The 21,585-nt window shown below is 45.1% G+C and overlaps 1 long non-coding RNA gene across 1 annotated transcript; it reads right to left on the bottom strand.

Annotated features, from left to right (window-relative positions):
• Positions 1–2,375: 2,375 nt before the first annotated feature.
• On the bottom strand, positions 2,376–7,690 carry LOC118660307. The gene is made up of 3 exons (XR_004968865.1): positions 7,429–7,690; positions 6,624–6,951; positions 2,376–3,753 (listed from the first exon to the last, which is right to left on the bottom strand). It is a non-coding gene; the product is annotated as an uncharacterized LOC118660307 (long non-coding RNA).
• Between the last annotated feature and the right edge of the window lie 13,895 nt (positions 7,691–21,585).

Raw genomic sequence — 21,585 nt, 5'->3', positions numbered from 1 at the left:
CCCAGTTGTTGCCGCCATGGCCGTTCTAAACCAGATACAGGCACCTGACTACCAAGTGGCCAGCCAGAAACAGCGGAACTGCCTACCAACCCCCAGCTGACCACAGACGCATCGGTAAGCTGGCTGGGACTAGAACACCTCTGAACTCAGTAGTGATAGCAAGTGCTTTTTGGTTTAAGCTACTGAATTTTGGAGTGTTTCTGGGCGAGAGCTAACTGATAACAGAGCTTGGGGAGAACTTTGCCACAAATAAATCAGGCAGAACTAATCGTCAGGTGAGGTCAACATCTCAGATAATGGCAGTGGCATTGGTGAATGGTCACAGAGAGGAGCAGTGTGGAGGCCAGCACCCCGTCCCCTGCCCCCTCCCACCCCCACCCTCCGTCACACTCTTGGGCAGGAGGATGGAATGGCACCTCGAATGATGCATTGTCAGGTCTCAGGGGGTTGGTGACATTGCAAGAATCATGGCATGTTAGTATGAGACGCAGTCTCTGAAAGGGAAGCCAGTGTTTATTGAGGGTGTATAAAAGCAGGATTGTAACAAGTGAATGCTTTCTGTAGGATCGGTTGCACTAATATGCAGCATTGTAGATATAATAGTTCGAAGTCAGAAGCCCCATTCTTGATTTATAGATTTACCAAATTCACATCCTTTTTGCAAAGACAAAGGAGCTTCCGGGAGTGGGTTCGATCGCCATCATCCTCTGCAGAGCAGCCCTGCTGTGAGCATCTGGGGGCCTCAGGGGGGCTGCACGGGAAGAAGGAGCCCACAAGCATGTGCTGGAGTTCACAGAGAGTGCAGGACTGTCCCGTGGAAGATGGGCACAGGCCCTGTCACCCTCTGAGGGGCGTGGGAAACGGGGCTCCGGCGGGGTATCTGCGTGCCTCCGGGCTGATGCGGGAGCAGCGGGGTCTTCGCAGAGGCAACAGTCAGGAGCTGGCTCCAGGGGCCTCCTCCACCAGCGGGAGCTGGATCTCCTCGGGGAGAAGGGGTAGGACACAAGGGTGAGCTGGGGGAAGTGGGAGGCGGGCTTGAGAGGATGGGTTCCTATATCATCGCAGTGGCCTGGAAAGGCCCCCGGGAAGCCAGGCAGCCACACAGAGGCCTTCAGCGCTGCTGAGAACGGCTGCCACGCAGGCTTGGTTGGGGCGGGGCAGGGCCTGAGCATGGCTGTAGGTTGATGACTCCGAGTTCCTTTGGAAGCCTGTGGCGATCACGGATGGCCAGGGAAGAGGGCTGGAGCCATCATGTCACTCTGTGTCATCAATGGCAGCGAGGCCTTTCCCAGAAGACTTGTAGAAGGAAGTGGGCACGAGGGGTCAATGGCCACGAATTGGAATCCTCTCCCCAAAGATCTAGAGCAGCGGTTCTCAACCTGTGGGTCGCGACCCCTTTGGCGGTTGAACAACCCTTTCACAGGGGTTGCCTAAGACCATCCTGCAGATCAGATATTTACATGACGATTCATAACAGTAGCAACATTACAGTTATGAAGTAGCAACGAAAATAATTTTATGGTTGGGCCACAACATGAGGAACTGTATTTAAAGGGCCAGAAGGTTGAGAACCACTGCTCTAGAGCATCGGGCTGAGGGCAAAATGCATGTAGAGGAGGAAGCAGGGTCCTGGGCGGAGAAGATACCACCTGTGGGCCGGTGGGGGCCGTGCCTCCGCTCCTCGGCCATCCTGGAAAGTGCAGGCTGGACCTCACTAGGTCCCAGGCTTCCTTGGCTCCAAAGGTCAGTGAGCCTGTGCCTTTATGACAGATTCAGAGAGAACCGTCAGGCCACTGCGCCGCTCATTCCCCCAGAACAGAACCAGACTGGCCCCTGGTTTAAACGGAGCACAGCTCTCTGTCGACACTGGTCCCGCAGGCTTTGGGCTGAACCCCGTCATTCCTCCCGTAGCGATGGTGGGTCCTGAAACGCGGAGGGCCTCCAGACTCGCTGTCCAGGGCGAAATAACTAATCGGGGGCACTCTTCCCATAGTAGCGGCGACACCATTTACACTCACGGCGGACTCAGCCAGCTCTGCCCCGTCGGTGTGCCGCGTCCTGACCCTCCCGGGCCGGGCCCAGGTTCCTGTGAGCCTTCACAGCGACTCTGTAAAACCCCCAAAATGTGTCCTCTCAGGAATGGTGCCCCCTCTGGGTGGAGAAGTGAGAATCAGTGCTCCCTATGAGCGACCTTGCTCTAGGCCAGTGATGGCGAACCTTCTGAGCTCGGCATGTCAGCATTTTGAAAAACCCTAACTTACCTCTGGTGCCGTGTCACATATAGAAATTTTTTGATCTCTGCAACCATAGTAAAACAAAGACTTATATTTTTGATATTTATTTTATATATTTAAATGCCATTTAACAAAGAAAAATCAACCAAAAAAATGAGTTTGCGTGTCACCTCTGACACGCGTGTCATAGGTTCGCCATCACTGCTCTAGGCGGACACGTGTCCCCGAGCAGGACGCCAGGCTCGGCCAGGCAGCGCCCGCTGGTGAAGGCCCCACGCGGGCCCCCAGGCCTGCTTGTGTGCAGGGCGCAGCCTGTGCAAGTCACCGGAGCTGAACGGCCTGACGCCTCGTTCCAATGGGGCCGGTGCCACTGAGGACAGGACACAGAGGATTCAGAGTGGGTGGCGAGGAGGCCGCAGGGATGGTGTGCGTGAGGACATGCGGACAGGCCTCCTTCAGGCTTCCCTTCCCCTGTCCTCAGAGTTTGAACTTCTGGTCCCTTGCCGTTCAGTGCTACCAAGGGGACTCAGGGAGCGGGAGGAAAGCCATGTCTCTCTCCAGCAGCTGGAACAGGTGGTCCTTCTCTGGAAGACAAATGCGGGTGACAAACAGAAAAAGGCCAGCGGCGGGTCAGGTCCCGTAAAAGCACACACGGACAGTGTGCCCTTCGGTGACACAGGCTCGCAGAGATGGCAGACCCAGCGCGTGAGACGTGCCCTGGGCGGGGACACACGTAGCCCTCAGAGCGGTAGGGAAGGCGCAGGCCCGTCCGCACAGCCCTCTGGGGTCTCTCTGGAGCCTGCTGGCAAATGAGCGATTCTACTGTTTCTTGCTTCTCAGCACCACTGACATCACCACTATAAGTCGGGGAATCACAACCACATTTCAAAGAATCATTCAGTTTGCTCATTAAGATTCTATAGGAATTTCCCCCCCACAGCAGCAGCCTTGCCAAAACAATGTTAAAAATAGGCCTGGTAATACTTTTCACATTTGTCGGCAGTCATGAGCGTTTAACAGGGTGTATGTCCAGCAGATGCACACAATTTCGGAATCAGGCACTGGATTTTACACAGTAACTCGGAGGATGTGTATTGGCCAAAAGAATTCTTTAAAAAATGAAGCAAAACACACACCTTGGGCATGGGTTCCCCGGGGGAAGCGAACCGTGTTCGCCACTTCATCTTCTTGTGGGAAAGTGTTCGATGCAGAGGATATCAGGAGTAAAATATGTGTGTGAAATTAAATTCAGAAGTGATTAAATCTGGACATTTTGCTTCAGTCAGCTCCTACGGTAAATTCCCCCAATTCAGGGGCCTGAATTCTAAGCATGGAATTATTTGTGACATGGCGGCGCCCTGTGCTTGTCTGGGCTGCAGTGGGTTGGAAAGGGTCCCGTCTGGGTGCAGCTGAGATGCGGTCAGGGTCAGAAGTCTCCTTGCTGAGCAAATGGACGGAGTCCGACAGCCTGGAAGTTTTCAGCCAGGTAAGATAAGGCCCACGGAGAACGAGACGCTACCTAAAAAGAGGTAATGAAGTAAAACTTAATTATAATGATTAAAAAACCTAAGTACCACACATTAGTAACTTTATTTGGGGAGTGTCCGTAGCGAGTTCCAAATAAACCGCTGGCTGCCAGCGTCCGGGCTGCACGCACTGGCCTAATTGGCCTCTAAAGAATCCTTCCAGGCCGGGCCCTTGACGTCCTGGAAGCAGAGAAAATGGGCCTCGGTGCCTCTGGAGGCTGGAGACATGCATGTTTCCCGAGCCCCCAGCTCCACTCTTTGTTAGTAGTTGGAACTGACCAACGGATGATAAAGAATTGATGGCTCTTAACTGTAACCATAACGTTCTAATTTAGCCCCGGCTGGAACTTTTTAATCGCCAGAGGTACATCTACAAACGGAATTTTTCTTGCTTTTTTGGGCAATCACGTAGATGGAGATTAACCCTCCTCTTCCCCCAGGCCCTAAACATTATTTTGACCGAAATGTTTAAGTCAGGGGTTTCGTGTAGACACAGCTTAAATGAGTCATTAAGAATTTTATTGGTTAGAGTAGGCATATTTTTTCCTAGTAGACATAATGACATAACAGTAATAAAAATGTAATATTCAAGTAATTGCTGTAATGTAATTATAGCTTGGTCATAAAGTAAGATTAGAGGTCTGGGATGGCTGTTCCGTGGGTGTGTGTTTTAACGTCTGAATGCAGTCTCCGAGGTGCCTGTCCCGTCTCCCGGGGCTGCTGGTGCAGTCAGTTCAGCACATACCCAGGTGGCCAGGAGCCCAGCTGAGCCAGCACTATCTGGGCGTCCTGTTTACCCGGTCTGCCCTCGCTGGACACTGGCATCCTGCCTGCCTCGGATACCTCATCATCGCAGTAACTGGACACAGTGTTTCTGGTCTACAGACAGCAAAAGCGGGGGCTCGGGGGGGGGGGGGCAAAGAAGGCCAGGTCCTCGCCGGGGGAGGGCCCAGATGGGGCCCAGGTGCCAGCCGGGAGCAGCAGCATCTGCCTGCAGGGCGCTGGGAGCTCTGCTCTCAGGACTGTGCCGGGCTGCCCGGCTCTGGCTCTCTGAGGGGAGGACAATTTCCAGATTGAGTCTGAACAAAAATAGCTGGATTAGGCATTTACCCCAAGTCTATTTTATCAAAGGGCTTGTCATCGCTGGAGATATTCTTTGAACTGTTATACATTTCTGTCATTTTTTTAAAAATCTGAACACAACATTTAAGTAAAAGAAGTGCTTAAACATTTGCAAACCAAAACAATAACAATATGTTGATCAACAATATTTACAATGAATAATTAAAAGAGGAGTAGGTTTGTGTCTGTGGTTTGTGGGGATGTGATGTGAGACTATGTAAATGTACACGCCTGTCTGTATTTCCCCCGTTGATGGTCTTGCAGTGCTGTGATTCCGTCTGTTTATTAGCTGTCGTTCTGTGTCAAAGAAGAGCTACCACTTTCTCCTCCATTTATCTACTTACTTACACTGTGGGGACTCAAGGGTATTTATTTTATTCTGTGGGTGATAACCCGTTATTGTCATTTACGCTCAAATTGTTGCAGATTTGGCCAGTTGGGAGTCTCTACAACCTTCCATTTCTGACACGTACCCATGGCTCTTTGACCAACTTCTTACTTTCTGGCAAGTTAAGATGTTCCAGGCTCATTTTCTCAGGCTCTTTCCCTGCCCTAGTCCTAGTATCAGCCGTTTCTCCAAGGAGCCTGAGTACCGGTGCAGAATGCTTAGAAGCTAAGGTCTGGGTTCTAGGTAAGAAGATCACTTTGTAAACGTGTAAAATTTACTTCCAGAGTGATTGGTCAGCTTTGGAAGGATGTAGGGGGTCTTATAAAGAGCCAGGCATGCACCAGAGGCAAAGGATCCTGAAAAAGGTGGAAATTGAAGAGGAAACCAGCCCCCTTGCCTCCAATAATACACACCCGTCACGCGGTTTCTGCTAATTGCTAAGATCCTTAGGCTTTTTCTCCCTCTAAGTCTAATCACATACTGTTCTCCAAGCCTCTGATAGCTCTTGACGTCTGCTGACCCGTGACTCAGTCACACATCAACTAGGTAGAATATTCCACAGACTTCACCTCTTGCCAATATCTGTGACCTTAAGTGTCCATGGTCTCTGAGTGCAGGTGTGTAAGCCACACGCCTACAAAGGTCAGTCACAAACACAAGTGGCCACCTGCGGCCTGTCTGGGCCACCTCAGCAGACTGTTTGTAGAGTCTCTTTCTGCACCTTGAGTCTGTGGTCTTGTTTTCCACGACAGGGACAGCTGGGCTCAGGCCTCAGGGAACCGGGAGAGCCACTGAGTCAGCGGTGGCAACAGTGGCCAGAGCAAGGCTGGTCCGACAGTTTCTTCCTTCCCTTAATGCCTTTGAGCGAGGTCAAGGGAAAGCAAAGCTTGGGATTTGACGGGTTCAGGAAAGTTGTTGGCTTTCACTTGGCATCTGCATTCCGACTGCTTGAGGAATGCTATTTCCCCCCTAAACTTCTATCTCATTAATCTTGTGTTAAGAGTGTTCTAACCCTATTAGTGGGGTAGGCTGCTTCTGTTCCAATTAGCGTATGTTTCCGTAAGTGTTGAGTTGGGGAAGGGGGCGGAAGAGGCAGAATTTCTAAACTTTGACCTGGAGGGACTTGTACGAAGGTGTGTCTGACATGAGTGTAATACAACTGAAAAGGCTCCGGTAAATGGCAAGCTGTGGTCGGCTCTGATGATTTATGCTAAGCAGAATAAACTCTGATGGAAACATAAAATATTTCTAAGCTTACATTTTAGTCACTCAATACACAGAAAACGCATTTTTCTTCCTTAAAAATAGATATTTAGAGCACTGAGAGTCTCAAGAAGAAATCAGGTTACTTACTATCTTTGTGGTCGCCCATGTTACACACTTCAAGTTTAAGAGTTGACAATGTTTTGATATTCTCAAATGAAAGGCACTGTGTGATGCCCCATTTCGGTCCTAATTAGATTCAGGGCCTCTCCTTTCCACGGACAATTGAAGTGGGGAAGGTTAGGACAAGGCTTCCATAGCCAAATTGCTTCATTGTTTAAATATCGTCAGGCTGGTTGCCTAACCAGAAAATGCAGACTTAAACCAAGGAAGCTTATTTTGTGAGCAGGCCTGTCACCATGTACAATATGTATTACCAGGAGGTAAACAGGAAGTGCTGAGCTGGCTTGGTTTACTCCTACAGGCAGAGAGAGAAATAAAATCAGTGTTTACCAAATGGAAAAGCACAAAGTTGGTACAGGGAGAAATGCTATTTTCATGCTTCTAAAAAGGTATTACAAATAACAAAGTTTCGAACCTGTAATTAAAAACTATTTTAAAAATGCTTTGATTAGGTTCCCTTCAAAAATAGGCATTCTTGGTTGAAATAAATTTCTTAAAGGTCTGACTTCCACTTAGGCTTGATTCCCTAATCCATACCCTATAAACGTCCCTCTTAAATAAGACTTCAAGAGTAAAAAGTGTGCCTTTGAGTCATTTAGCAGAAGTTCAATGCTCCCATTAATGGGTGGAGAATCCAAGGCCCCACAGTTAAAGCAACTTATCAAATGCCACCTAGCCAGTTGGGGCAGGGAGAATTTATGATCCAAGTTACTCAAGAAGCAAAAGTCATAGATGAACTGAGTTTCTTAGTGCCAGGCCCAAGGACACAAACCTTGTGGTGAAGGGGTTAAATGCCTTGTCGGCGTAGTGTTGACCAGAAGCCAAAATCTTGGTCCTATGGGTCCAAAGCTAGTGGACTCTTCCACCTTCAGAAAGGACAAGACCCTTTCCTCTTTTGATGTCAATGGCTTCAACTGAAAAGTGAGGCGATTTGCAGTTCTAATATTGTGAATCTGAGAAAAGAAAGGACTGAAAATGGTGATATGATCTAGGGAAGTAAAGAATAAACGAATAGAAATGAGGATAGATTATTTTGGGCAAGGGTAATTCATAATATTTAAACCTAGTAGGGTTGTCTGAGGTCAATTAAACTTTAATAACCCAGATTTCAGACCAACATCAACACTCAAACTAGGAATAGCCCAAGACAAGAATGGGCAAAGGACAAGATTAGGCGATTCAAAAAAGAACATGTACGCATGGCCAATAAACACATGGAAATTGTTCAACCTCAACGGCATCCAAAAATGCAAATAAATTTTGCTTTAAACTGGAAAAAATAAAAAAGGGTAATGTTATCCAGTGTTGGGGAAGGCACAGAGGAACTGACTTTCAAACACTGCTGATGAGAACGCAAACTAGTAAAACCCAAACACAGGGCCTTTTGGGTGTGTGTCAAATTTTTTAAATGAAGACTAACTTCGTTTTAGCAATTCCGATTCAAGGATTTACAGTAAAGGAAATAAACAGATTTGCACAAACAGTTCAGTGGATTACAAACGGGCACAAATTCTTTGCTACCTTCCTCAGCTCCTCTTGGCTATGGTAGTTCCTCCGAGTTCTCCTTATCACCTGCACAGCTTGGCGGAGTACTGCTCAGGTATTTGGTAGAATGTCTCTCCATTGTGGCTTGTTTGATGCTTTTCTCATGATTAGACTGAGATAACGGTTTTTGTAAGGAAGACCACAAAGACATTCGTGCATCATGTTAGGTGGGAGCATTTTGCTATTGTCTTTCTTTGGAGGCGCCCTAAATACAGGTACAAAGGGTAGACTGTGGTTGTTGGTACTGTGTCACCTTGGTGAGACTGAAACTGCTTTTCCACGATCCCCTGACCTCTATGGTTGGGCAAGAGAAAAATCTGTGCAAGATTTGGGGATGGGAGTGAAGCAGTTACTTATTCATTAGTGTTGTGCAGACACAGAAGCGCTGGCAGTTCCAGCTTGTCCTCACCTTCCTCTACTCTATATCCTCTTCCTGGCTGAAGACCCGGCTTACCCACAGTGGCTCCCACTCTCAACCAGCCACGTGGTAGACCCTAGGGTGGCAGGTACATGGACGCATGGCTTCCTATGGGCCTTCCTATGCAGCCTCTTTTGCCAGGTGGTTGTGCTTTGCTTCTCAAATTGATGGGTTATTGATGTTTTTCTTCTTAGGCCTTCACTTTCCCAGCTCCTCCAATAACTAGGTAAGATCTATAATAAAATCTTTATCCCACAAAGGACAGTGATTCTGACTCTGTGACTGAACTCTTGATGGGTACAGTGAACTACAAAAGGCTCATCTTTGACCTGAGAACAACTGTAAAAGCTGGACAACATACAGAACAATTGTGTAATAGTTTTCTATACTGCGGTGACAAATTACCACAAAATTAGGAGCTTACATAAAAGGGGCAGGTAGATCAGAAGTCTGGTGTGGGTCTCTTGGACTAAAACCAAGTCTTCTTTTCAGGAGGTTTTAGGAGAGAACCGGTTTCCTGCTCATTCAGATCGTCAGTAGTGTTCAGTTCCTTGTGGCTGTAGGACTGAGGTCCCATTTTCTTGCTGGCTCTAAACTAATAGCCATTTCAGAGGCCACCACATTCCTTGGTTCGTGGGCCCCTTACTCCATCTTCAAAGCTGGCCATGTCAAGTCCTCATGCCACATCTCTCTTACCCACGGTTCTGCCTTCCTTTCTGTTTTGAAGAGCTCATGTGAAGGACCCTGCTGAATAATGTAGGGTCATCTCCCTATTTTAAAGTCACTTGATTAGCAACCTAATTCCATCTGCAACTTTAATTCCTGTTTGTTGTGTGATGTAAAACTTCCGCAGATGCTAGGGATTTGAGTGTGGATGTCTTTGGCGGGGCACACGGAATATGAGGCATCAGAAAAAAGCCAAGGTAGTCAGGTATTGGAGAAAAGGAATGCTCTTTTTTTCCTCCTTCAGGGAATTTGCCAATAAAATGTGAGAGGAAGAGAAGCCAAGCAGAAAGAGGGGTCTGGAGCTTGCGGCAGCCTCGCTGGGCTGGGAACACAGAGGTGGGAGCTTGGGGCCACCAGGGCAGCTGAGGGACTGAGATCTCGAAGAGGAGCAAACTGCAGGGACGTCAGCTTATAATTCTACATGCAATTCCCCCTTGAGCATATGTCAGCTCCAGGGCTGCACATGTGTGTGAGCAGCATCTGGGAGGTGAAGGAGGTGAGGAGACAGCTCATCAATCTTGAGGGGGTAGGGGAGTCAGAGGCTAGATTTTAAGGATCACCAAGATTAAAGGGGGTTGGTGAACCCCACAGGCTCTCAGCTCAAACCCTAGGGATACTTTCCAGGAATAAGGGCAAAACAGAAATATATCCACCTCTATCCGACTGTGGCCCCATCTGTCTGCCAGAGAATTAAATCCTCTTTGGAGGACACCATCATCCACTGCTTCTATATTTTTCCAGGTACAATGTCTCGCCTTCAATAAAAACTCCTACGTACAGCAAGATACAGAACCTAGTGGCTGAAAACCAAGAATGTTTTCCCCATAAAACCAGGATGCCTGTTCTCACCACTCCTATTAAACAGTGTGGCAGTGAACTCTCACTTAACCTCATCTGTAAGTTCTGTGACTTTGAGCAAACCAAGGTATACCCAAACCAACTTTACCATCGGCTAACTGATACAAACAAGATTTAAGTTCCTACAGCATCTCATCAATGTTATCCTATATAATAAAGAGGGAATATGCAAATTGACTGTCATTCTGCCACAAAGATGGCAGTGCCCACAGCGGAGGTGGGGTTTCCATAACACAAGATGGCTGCACCCACAGCGGAGGCTGAGTTCCCATAACGAGACTTAACGAGCAATCAGCAGGGACCTGATGCTGAGCCCCCCCCAACCCCTGTGGGGCTTTACAGGGGACCTCAGGCCTCACCCCCACCCTGGCGCCAGGCTGAGGGACCTCAGGCCATGCCCCCCCACCCAGCAGAGCTCGACAGGAGACCTCAGGCCATGCCCCCCACCCAGCAGGGCTTGATGGGGGACCTCAAGGTGTGCCCCCAACCCTGGTGCTGGGCCAGGAGACCTCAGGCTGCTCCCCATGCCACAGCACCAGGCCAGGGGACCTCAGGCTGTGCGCCCCGCCCAGCGGTGCTTTACAGGGGACCTCAGGCCACAACCTCGCCCCGGCATCAGGCCAGGGGACCTGAGGTTGTGCCCCCTGCCTGGCGGGGTTTGACACGGGACCTCAGCCCACGCCCCCCGCCCAGCGGGGCTTGACGGGGGACCTCAAGGTATGCCCCCTCATCCCAGTGCTGGGCCTGGGGACCTCAGGCTGCTCCCCTTTCCCTGGGCCAGGGGACCTCAGGTCGTGACCCCTGCCCAGCGGGGCTTGATGGGAGACCTCAGGCCACGCCCCCACCTGGCGGGGCTTGTCAGGGGATCTCAGGCCATCTGAAGCTTTACCCCCTCCCAGACAGGCTTGAAAAAGGTGGGACAGGCCGGGTCTGAATCTAGCCCAATGGGGGGTGACTGGCTAGGTCTGGGTCTCGTGCGACTTTGAGGCGCACATGGGTGGGCAGGGACTTGACCCTGGGTCCCATGGTGCACCCCAGACTCTGACAGGAGGAAGATTTTCATATATATTTTACTAATTTTCTTTAATCTCTGACACTTCTATTATAGAGAAAGGGCAAATAGCAATATTAAAATATTTCCTCTAATTAATCCCCTTTTAATGTGCATGAATTTCGTGCAACGAGCCACTAGCAATGAAATAATGCTGAACAAAATGACATTATCCAAGGACATGCTGTACTGAAAATCCTAGTTAATGTACTGGGGCAAGAAGAAATAAAAAGCATAGTCCTGGCCAGGAGGCTCAGTTGGTTGGAGTGTTGTCCTGTACAAAAAAAGTTTGCAGGTTTGATTTCTGAGCAGGGCACACACACAGGTTGTATATTTGATTCCTAGTCAGGGCACATACAGGAGGCAACTGATTGAGGTTTCTCTCTCTGTCTCTGAAATCAATAAAAACATATCCCCAGGAGAGGATTAAAAGAATTAAAAGCATATCTACACTAATGAAAGAGAAATATGCAAATTGACCATACCTTCACAACACCCACCAGCGAATCAGGAGTGAGTATGCAAATTAACCCAACAAGGATGGCAGGTTAATTTGTATACACAGGCGCCCAGTAGCTGGGGGCGGGGTGGGATGCTTGCGTCATTGCCATGGTGATGACACAGGCGTTCTGCACCTCCCCAGCCGCTCTGGGCCTCTGGGCAGCGTGGGAAGTGGAAAGGAGGCTCCGGGCCTGAATGAAGGCAGAAAGGTGGCTCTGGGCTGGAGCGAAGGTGGTGCCAGCAGCCAGGGGAAGGAAGGCCCATTCTTGCACAAATCTTCGTGCATCGGGCCTCTAGTAGATTAGAAAGAGAGAAAGGACACTGTCTTCATTTGAAAAACATGATCTGTGTAGAAAGTCTCAAAGAATATACAGAACAAAGCAATAACAAAAAAAAGCGTGAGATTGTCAAGATTGCAGGACAAAAGTTTCCTATACAAAAGTTTCCTATTTTTCCCTTTGTATTAGGAATGAACTGAAAATGGAAAATAATTTTAAATCTTTCTTATAGTATCAAACATAAAATATCTATGGATAAATATAACAAAATATGTACTAGATTTATATTCTGAAAATGATAAAACATTGATGAGGGAGATTAGAAAAGACCTGAGTAAAGAACTATGCCATGCTCTTTGATTAGAAGGCTTACTACTGCCAAGTTCTCCCCAAATTGAGCTATTGATTCAAAACAATTCCCATCAAAATCCCAGAAATTGTTTTGCAAAAATATGGAGAAGCAAAGAATCTAGAATAAAAAATAATTTTGCAAAAGAAAAGCTGAAGTATTCATTAGACTGACTTCATGATTTAATAATCAAGACAGAGAGGTACTGGCATAAGAATAAACATATAGGCCAATGGAACAAAATAGAATCCAAAAGAGACCCGCACATATACGGTTAATTATTTGTTTTAGACAAAGGTGTCAATTTAATGAAGACAGGAGATAATCTTCTCAACAAATGGTGTTGGGACAATCAGAAAACCATATACAGAAAAGGAATCTCAACCCTTACTTTGCACCATATATAAAAAATAAACTCAGAATAAATCAAAGACTTAAAAGTAAAAGTTAAAATTTAAAATAATAAGAATAAAATATTGGAGAAAGCCCTTGTGGACTTGGGTTAGATCAATATTTTTTAGTTAAGACACAAAAGTATGAGCCATAAAAGAATAAAAATTGATAAATTGGACTTCTTCAAAATTAAAAACTTCAACTCTCCCAAAGACACTTTAAGAAAAGTCAAACCTCAGACTTAGAGAAAATATGTGAAAAACACATTTCTGTCTCTAGAATATATGAAGAACTCTTATGTTGTAATAAGAAGACAAACAACCAATTTTTAAATAAATGGACAAAAAATTTAAACAAACACTTCAACAGGAAACAATACAGATAGAAAATAAACACATGAAAAATGCTTACTATCATTAGTCATCAGAGGAAAGCAAAGTAAAACCACCGTGAGATCCACTATCCACCTATGGGGATTGCTAAAATTAAAACTAAACCATCCAATCAACCAACCAAACAAAAAAATAGGTTATACCAAATGCTGGCAAAAATATGGAGCCACTAGAAATCTCACATTTCTGGTGGAATACCAAATGGTACAGCAATTTTGGCAATTAAATATTCACTTACCACATGACTCAGTCTACACAAAGCTCTGTCCATCCATGTTCATAGCAGCTTTCTTTCTTTTTTTTTTTTTATTGGACCTTTATTCTTAACTAGAGGCCTAGTGCACAAAATTCATGCACGGGGTTGGAGGGGGCCCTTAGCCTGGCCTGCATCCTCTTGCAATCTGGGACCCCTCAAGGGATGTCCCATTGCCAGTTTAGGCCTGATCTCTCAGGGATCCCTGCGGGATCAGGCCTAAACTGGCATTCGGACATCCTCTCGTAATCCAGGACCACTGGATCCTAACCACTTGCCTGTCTGCCTGCCTGATCACCCCTAACCACTCACCTGCCTGCCTGATTGCCCCTAACTGCTCTCCTGCCTGCCTGATTGTCCCTAACCACCTCTGCCTTGGCCCCCACCACAGTGGCTTCGTCCGGAAGGACGTCTGGAATGATGTCCAGAAGGTCATTCCACTGTCCGGTCTAATTAGCATATTATGCTTTTATTATTACTATAGATATAGATAGCCAGTCATCCAATGGAAAGGTCCATTCAATACTGAATGAGTAAACACACTATGGTACATCCATACAGGGAATACTCAGCAATGGAGGGGAATAAACTACTGATTCACACAGCACCTGCCGAATCTCAGAAGTATTCTGCTAAGTGAGAGAAGTCAGACAACAAAAAATTCTTGAAATCCAAATTCATGTAGAATTATTCCTTTTTATATGCTATTTTGGAAAAGGTAAAATTATAGAGACAGAAATCAGATCAGTGGTTGCCAGGAGTTAGTGATGCCATGGTGGGGGTGAGGGGGTTCAATGACAAAGAAACAGGAAACAACTTTTTGGTGTTCATGTACCTTCACTGTGGTGGTGGTTACACAAATGTGTTTATTTGTCTAGAGCCTTGAATCGTACTGTACGTAAACTGATATCTAAAAAAATATATATTCTATGTGTCCTATCTAAGAAACACTATGCCCTGGCCAGGCAGCTCAGTTAGCTGGAGCAACATCTTGATACACCAAAGTTTCGGGTTCAATCCCCAATCAGGGCACATACCAGAATCAACCAATGAATGCATAAATAACTGGAACAAAAGGTAGATGTTTTTTTCTCTCTCTCAAATTAATAATTAAAAATAAAAATACTATTGTAATATATGAAGTCATAAATAAATGCACTAAAAATATTAACCTGGAGTTGTGGTAAAAAGAAAATTTGAATAAGTTGTGAAATAGATATATCAAAAATTCGCCATATCATTAAAGAAAACCTCACTGAATCATAACTCACTCTTGCTTGTGGTGGCCAAATTTCTTACTCTGTTGAAGATGTACTGTGATTTAGAAAGTACTGGATGGAAAGCCGTTTAAACAGAGTGGTGTTGAGGAACACAGTTGAAGTTCAGAGGAATTAGGAAGGTCCAGGGGAAGCTCACAGCTGAGGCTGGAGGAAAACAACAGCAGCCAGGACAGAAGTGAGAAGAAATGAAAGACCAGCAGCATGGGTCCGGTGTTGTGAAAAATTGCAGATTTAAGGACTGATCAATCCACGAGTCACCCAGTAAAATACTGACCGAGTGCTCTATGTGCCAGGCCCAGTTCCAAGTGCTGGGGATGGGACAGTGGGCACAATAGGCCGTAAACTTAATCTTAGACAAGCTACATTCTAGAAGGAGGAGACCATAAACAAAATAAATAAGTATAGGAAATGGTATGTGTTCGAGTGAACAGCAACAACAAAAAGCAGGGGAGGGAAATAAGTGTGCTAGGGCAGAGGCTGGGTTTCAATATTTAAAAGGGTGGCTAGCGAAGACTTCACTGAGAGAGTGACAGTTGTGAAAAGACGTGAAGAAGATGAGAGAGCCATGAGGGTGGGCATTTAAAGGGGGGTGCTTCTGAACACGCAGTAATCATGGGGTGCTCGGCTAATATCATCCACTTTGTTGAGACCCACTTAGTTCCCATAATAATCATATAAAAAGATACCACTTAATGTGATAACTGGTTATGAGAGCTTATAAACATGATTTATAGAATACATATAATCTTGATTTCAACTGAACAAGAAACATTTGAAATCCAGCTGAAAGAAAACCACACACCTCAATTTATTTTTAACTCCGACTAACCCTCCTCTCTCTAACCTGCCCCTCTTTCAATTTTCATTATGCCTGATTCTGGCAAAGCTGAACGGCACAGTTTCATGCTAATACATTGTTGAGGATTATTAGTTGGGAAAGGGGTTTAGAAAAAACAGAGAGGAAATAACCTATCCATATGAAAACAATAATCACATAATATTTATTGTCTGGGATTGAAATGTTTCAAATACGCAAAGCAATAAAATGCCAGGAAACACAAAACTTCCTAATGTTAAAAAGATCATAAATTTTTCCCAAAATAAGACGACTGAAATAAGTTCAGGTGACATTTTATGCCGAAGGAAACACACCCTTAATGCTGAGTGAAACGGCCCCAAGCCTTCAGGAGGCACAGCCCCTCGCTGCTGAAGAGCCGAGGCGACTGGCTGTTACTGTCAAGCACAGAAAGCAATGGGGCCTGTGCTCTGAGCCCGACAGTCACTTTCTTTCTTTTTTTTAAAATATACTTTATTGATTTTTCACAGAGGAAGGGAGAGGGATAGAGAGTTAGAAACATCAATGAGAAACATCGATCAGCTGCCTCCTGCACACTCCCCACTGGGTATGGGCCTGCAACCAAGGTACATGCCCTTGACTGGAATCGAACCTGAGACCCCTGAGTCCGCAGGCTGACGCTCTATCCACTGAGCCAAACTGGTTAAGGCCCGAGAGTCACTTTCAACAGAAATGCACTCACTAACCCATGCATTCAATAACTTGCATTTTTTCTACCTTGTGAATTAAAAAAATATGTAATGTTAAAAAGCTACCAGGATTCTATGATCACTTTTAAATGAACTTATATTTTACAAATCACAATGGTGCATATGTATTTAATGTATATTATACATCATATATATTATATATACAATATCTAATATATATATGTGTATATATATATATATATATATATATCTCAAAGGCTGTTAAATCGCGTTGTTTACCCATTCAAAGGCTGTTAAATCGCGTTGTTTACCCATATCCTCAGGAAAAAAATCACTTCTACTGTTGTGGTAAACAACCTGCTTCCCTACTTATAATGGTCTGGCCCTCTAGCAACTCAGTGCGAAATTATAGCTAATTTGCCTACAAACGTCAGGTGGTCATAATAATCTGGCCACTCAGTGTATATTTGAAACAGAGTGGCACCTATGTGGGCAAAACATGTGTAGTTAATCTATACATAATTTAATCTAAGTAGCCTCATGAGCCTCTTTGAAGATTTCCGAAATTCCCCACAGGCCCTTGACTCATTGTTTGGGAATTTATAGACTCCATAGTGATTGCTTGGATTTCATAGGTGCTAAAGTATTTTTTTTAAATGAAAACAATGAATGAGTGAATGAATGAAGAGATACAGAAAACAGACATTTTTATCGCAAGCTATTCTTGGGTGATAAACTGTTGCTTCCAGTTCACAAAAATCTCATTATTTTCAGTCTGAACAGATCATCATATTTACTTTAAGGCTGGTGGAAATGTTATTTCCATTACCTTTAAGAAAATTTTATCCTAAAATGGTTCATTGTCTTTACAGGAAACAATGGGAGAGCTAGCAGATTTTTAAAGATTGTGCTATATACAAAAGTAGCGAGTGAGTCTATAATTCTTTTTTACGTTTGTGTAGATTATGTTTGTATAGGACAGGATGGTTCCTTAAATCTTTAGCAGGATAAGTGAGATCGAGCCCTCTCTTCCTGAGACCATTAACTTAACAATGAAAAGGATGCTGTGCTTCTGTTTAAATGAATTTTTCTGTTAACCAACTAGCAAATGTTTATTGAATACCTAGTGTGTGCATGTGGTGATTACAAAGATGTGTAAACTCATGACTTGCCCTCAGGAAACTCTTAATCTGGGGCAGGCTGCAAAGCCCAGGGAGAGATGATCAGGACACTCAGGAAGGATGGAGACCAACAGGGACTAGAGTTGAGAGCAAGCAGCAGGTCTATGCACTGAAGTGGGCAGGAGGTTCACTTATTGGAAGTAGGTCACCATGGAAACCTAGGAAAGAGGAAGCGGGTTGAGTTTTCATCCTGTTCACAGAAACTCGCACTACACATTACAGGGAAAAGGCGCCCAGTGATGTCGCACGTCCCCACACAGGCCGCCTGGGTAAGATCCCACGCTCTGTGATCACTCGGGGAAGTGGCAAGCCAGCCAGTCTTGGGAGGAGCTGCCTGAGGTAGTTTCTCACTTGCCTCCTGGTTTGCGGGGATGGAGGGAAGGCATGGCACAGTCCATCGCCATCTCCTTTTGGGTATGGATGCAAACTAAACACTGCTTGGCTGCCATTCAGGACGGGAGCCTCCCTGACTCACGACTCCGACTCTGCCATCGGCCCCTCCGGCTGGGCTGGCATCTTCCCGTGAACTAGGAACATGGGAGGTCTCGCTGCTGCTGCTGCGCCGTGTGGAAGTGTCACTGCCACTGCCACGCAGGGTCTGCTGACGGATGGACACATACAGGTCAGGGAGGAGGGACGAGGACTGGCCACTGCACTGCTAGGTGGACTCACTTCTCCCAAGGAAAGTGGCTGGAAGAAGTCAATCAAGGCCACTCAGAAAAGGCAGCTGCAGGCCCACAGGCCCAGGGGCCGGTGCGCTGCTAGGGGATCTCAACAGGCAGAAATCAGAAAATGACTCGTGCTGAGGCAGCACAGACCTAGGGTTTGGAGGGAAAAGGCTGCCAACCCCTGATGAGAGGAACAAGGATCACTGCTAACTCAAGCTGTGCTCCACGGCCTTCTTCTTGACCTCTGCTCACCGCACCCCTCCAGCACCCGGGCCTCCTGGGGCCTGGAGAAACGATGACGTAAGTAATGAGCAAACACCCGCGAGAGGCTGTGGCTGGAGCTCCAAGGACTGCCATGGGGACTCCGTGTGCCGCGGCAGACACATGCAAACAAGGTGGGGACTTATATAACACGAGCTACATACCTGCATGAAAGAATACAACAGCAGCCTAAGTAACGAGAACTTTTTGGAGAGATCTCATCTTCGCAAGGGGAGGCTTGATACACGTGGACCTTTGAGGACATTTCGTTCATAATCTGTATAATGATGCTTAGTATGTGCATTCATCATATTTATTTATCTTATGGCTTAAGACATGATAGAGGACTTGGCATCAGTCTATATAATTATATTCTATTATACATTATATGATATTCTATTATATACACAACACTTGGCCTTCAAGAAGGATAGTTAAAATGGAATTCTCTTGTAATCAGTTTTTTTGTGCTGAGAAGCGCTTCCAGGTTTGGGAGCAATCCTCTCTGACAAGCCCCTAGAACTCTTTATTCGCGAAAACTCCATGCCGTGTCTCAGTGGTTATGAGCGTGAGCGTTGGGGTCAGCGTGCTGGGCACGGACGCCAACTCCACCGTGGGTACCTCCGCATAAGCACTGAGCCTTCTGCTCCTCAGTTTCCCCACTACTGCCCAAAGGCGACAGGGAGAGAACGTGCGTTTCTTGTGGTGGGGTTGTATTTAGTGAGACAACCCACACAAAGTGTTTGGCGCACAGGGTGGCATAGGGTGTGCCATAATTGTGTCAAACTTATTATTAAAATACTGATACAATGCATCATCATTTTTAATAGCAAGTACAGTTGGTGTAAGTGAAATTATGTAAGCAATCATCTTGATTATTAAGTTTTCCTGTATTTTTTCTATTTCTATTTTCCTTTGGAGAATAATGAGAATAGTGGATATTGTTGGGTGGTGATGAGCAGAAAAGAGAACATGAATATAACGCTCCATACAGAATCACCGTGGTTTCCAACAATGAAATACTGTATGTGGGCTTCTCGTGACTTTGTAAGAATTAATTGTTTTAAAATCAGCTTCAATTGTCAAAATTCCCATGACTTATGACAGCTTAAATATTTGCTATTTTGTTCCAAAACACAAATGCCAGTTTCTTTTTTTGTTTCTCTTTTTAAGTGCTATGATATCACTGTCCTATTCACAACACGAGAGACTTGCTTGAAGAGATATGACTTTTTAATATCCGAGCTTTTTAAGGCATCTGGCCCTTATTTAGCTGTCACATTTCCCTCCGGCTCCTGCAGGCACGGTTCTGTTGCTGAAGCTCGGCGGGCTGCCTTCTGCAGAGCCCCTGCTTGATGAACACAGCTCCCCTCAAACCGCCGGACCCCGCCCCTGCCACTGCACAACCAGAGCACACAGTTTCACCGTGGCTTTCAAATAAGAAGATAAAAATAAGAAAATAAATTGCTGGACACTCAGCTTTAGTGGGGCCACTGCCGTGACATGTTCAGTTTGATGCCCGATATTATTTGCAGAAGTGTTTATGTACTATGAAATGTTCAGCCAGAGCATACAGGAAACTGTAAAATATTTTATGAGATGTGTACATGGTTGATGGTAAAATTTTAAACGCAACCTGGGACGGTTCTATCTAAATTCCAGGAGGGCAGATGAGGGAATAGTTTCTCTGTAGTGATTCAGTTTTACACAAGGGTTTACATGAACTGGGAAGAAATATCTGATATGGGAACTATATAAATTCTTTTTCATAAAATTAAACTTTACAATTTCTAGACAAGTAAACATATTTTCTTTCAGAACAAGAATCACCAGTTATGTTTATTTATCTTCTACATGGTAAAAGCATTAAATGTGATTATTTATTATTTTATAGAAACAAAGGACAAACAGTAATAACTGAAGAATTCTCCCCACATACAGGAAGTACGTACATAATTTAAAAAATATTTATGCTTTTGTTTTTTTAAAAAATTCTTAGTCCTAAAATTGGAACATTATTGTTTATTGACGCGAGAGAGAAAAAGAGAGTAAGATCAGTTTGGTGTTGCACTTATTGATGCACTCATTGGTTGATTCTTGTGCCCTGACCGGGGATGGAACCCAGAACCTTGGCACATAGGAGGATGCTCTAACTAACTGAGCTACCCGGCCAGAGCTGGGACATTACTGTTGGATCTCAGCTACTGCAGTGTGTGAAGACGGGAAGGTTAAAGACATAGCTATAAAATGACATGTCCAGAAAGTCGAATTTTCAAATTGAGGTGAAGGGAGAAGTATTTCTATTTCCTTTACTCTCAAATCTATGAGGCAGTGTCAATCTCCCACGAGAGAGGCTATTCACTTATTTTCTGGTTTTATTTTCAAATTTGATCTCCAAAACACAAGCCTACAAAAATAGAAACTATTTTGTGTATTCACATTTGATTTAGAGGTGAGTATGATTTTTGTGTTTATTTTTTGTTTTGTTTTATAGCATGTACCTCATTAGGTCATTGTGAAGACAGAAGAAATGCCAGAGGTCCACTTCCTGACACAAAGTAGGTCTCAAAGTAGGTTAATTCCTCTCTCCCTTGCTTGCAGACTTCTTTAAAAAAAAATTGTGTAATTGACAGATTATTTAATGAATACCAGTCCCTTTGAAGAAAATTTTAATATAACACGTCTAAGGCACACATGCCATAGAAGCAACGTGTCTTGGTAATGTCGTAGCGAGCCCAGCATGGAGCACGCTGCCAGCCTGGGAACTGGGGACACCACCTGGCTCTGGTGCCCCTGCCTTTGCTGAGCTATCTGGGGACGTCGGTTTCCCTCCCTGGGCAATGTGTTTTTATCTGTGAAACTAGTGGTTATTTCAATGATCTTTAAGACCATCTTCTGCTCTAACATTTTACGAATCTACGTAACATTTTAATCTTTAGAGAGAAGTTTATTGAAGTCACATTTTCTGAAATGTTCTTTCTTTTTTTCTATATTCACTGCTTAAGGAAATTTTATTTCACTTCTAATTTAGTGTTGTGGAAAGAGTCAGAGAAAGAACCTATGGGTAGAAAAGAAAAAAAAAAGAATTAAAAATATTAATATTGAGCAATTATGGGGACATGTAGGCTGGTTCAGGACAGACATAAATGACCTTGTTTTATTCTAAATTCAGCTCACTGGCTTATGATGGAAAGTGAAAGGTTATTATATGGACTTACTGGGCAAAACCAGATTTTATAAATAATTACCTGTCAGACTGTTCAAGATAG

Source organism: Myotis myotis, unplaced genomic scaffold (assembly GCF_014108235.1).
Source record: "Myotis myotis isolate mMyoMyo1 unplaced genomic scaffold, mMyoMyo1.p scaffold_m19_p_7, whole genome shotgun sequence".
Taxonomy (NCBI): Eukaryota; Metazoa; Chordata; class Mammalia; order Chiroptera; family Vespertilionidae; genus Myotis; species Myotis myotis.
This window is presented reverse-complemented; position numbering and strand designations above follow the sequence as displayed.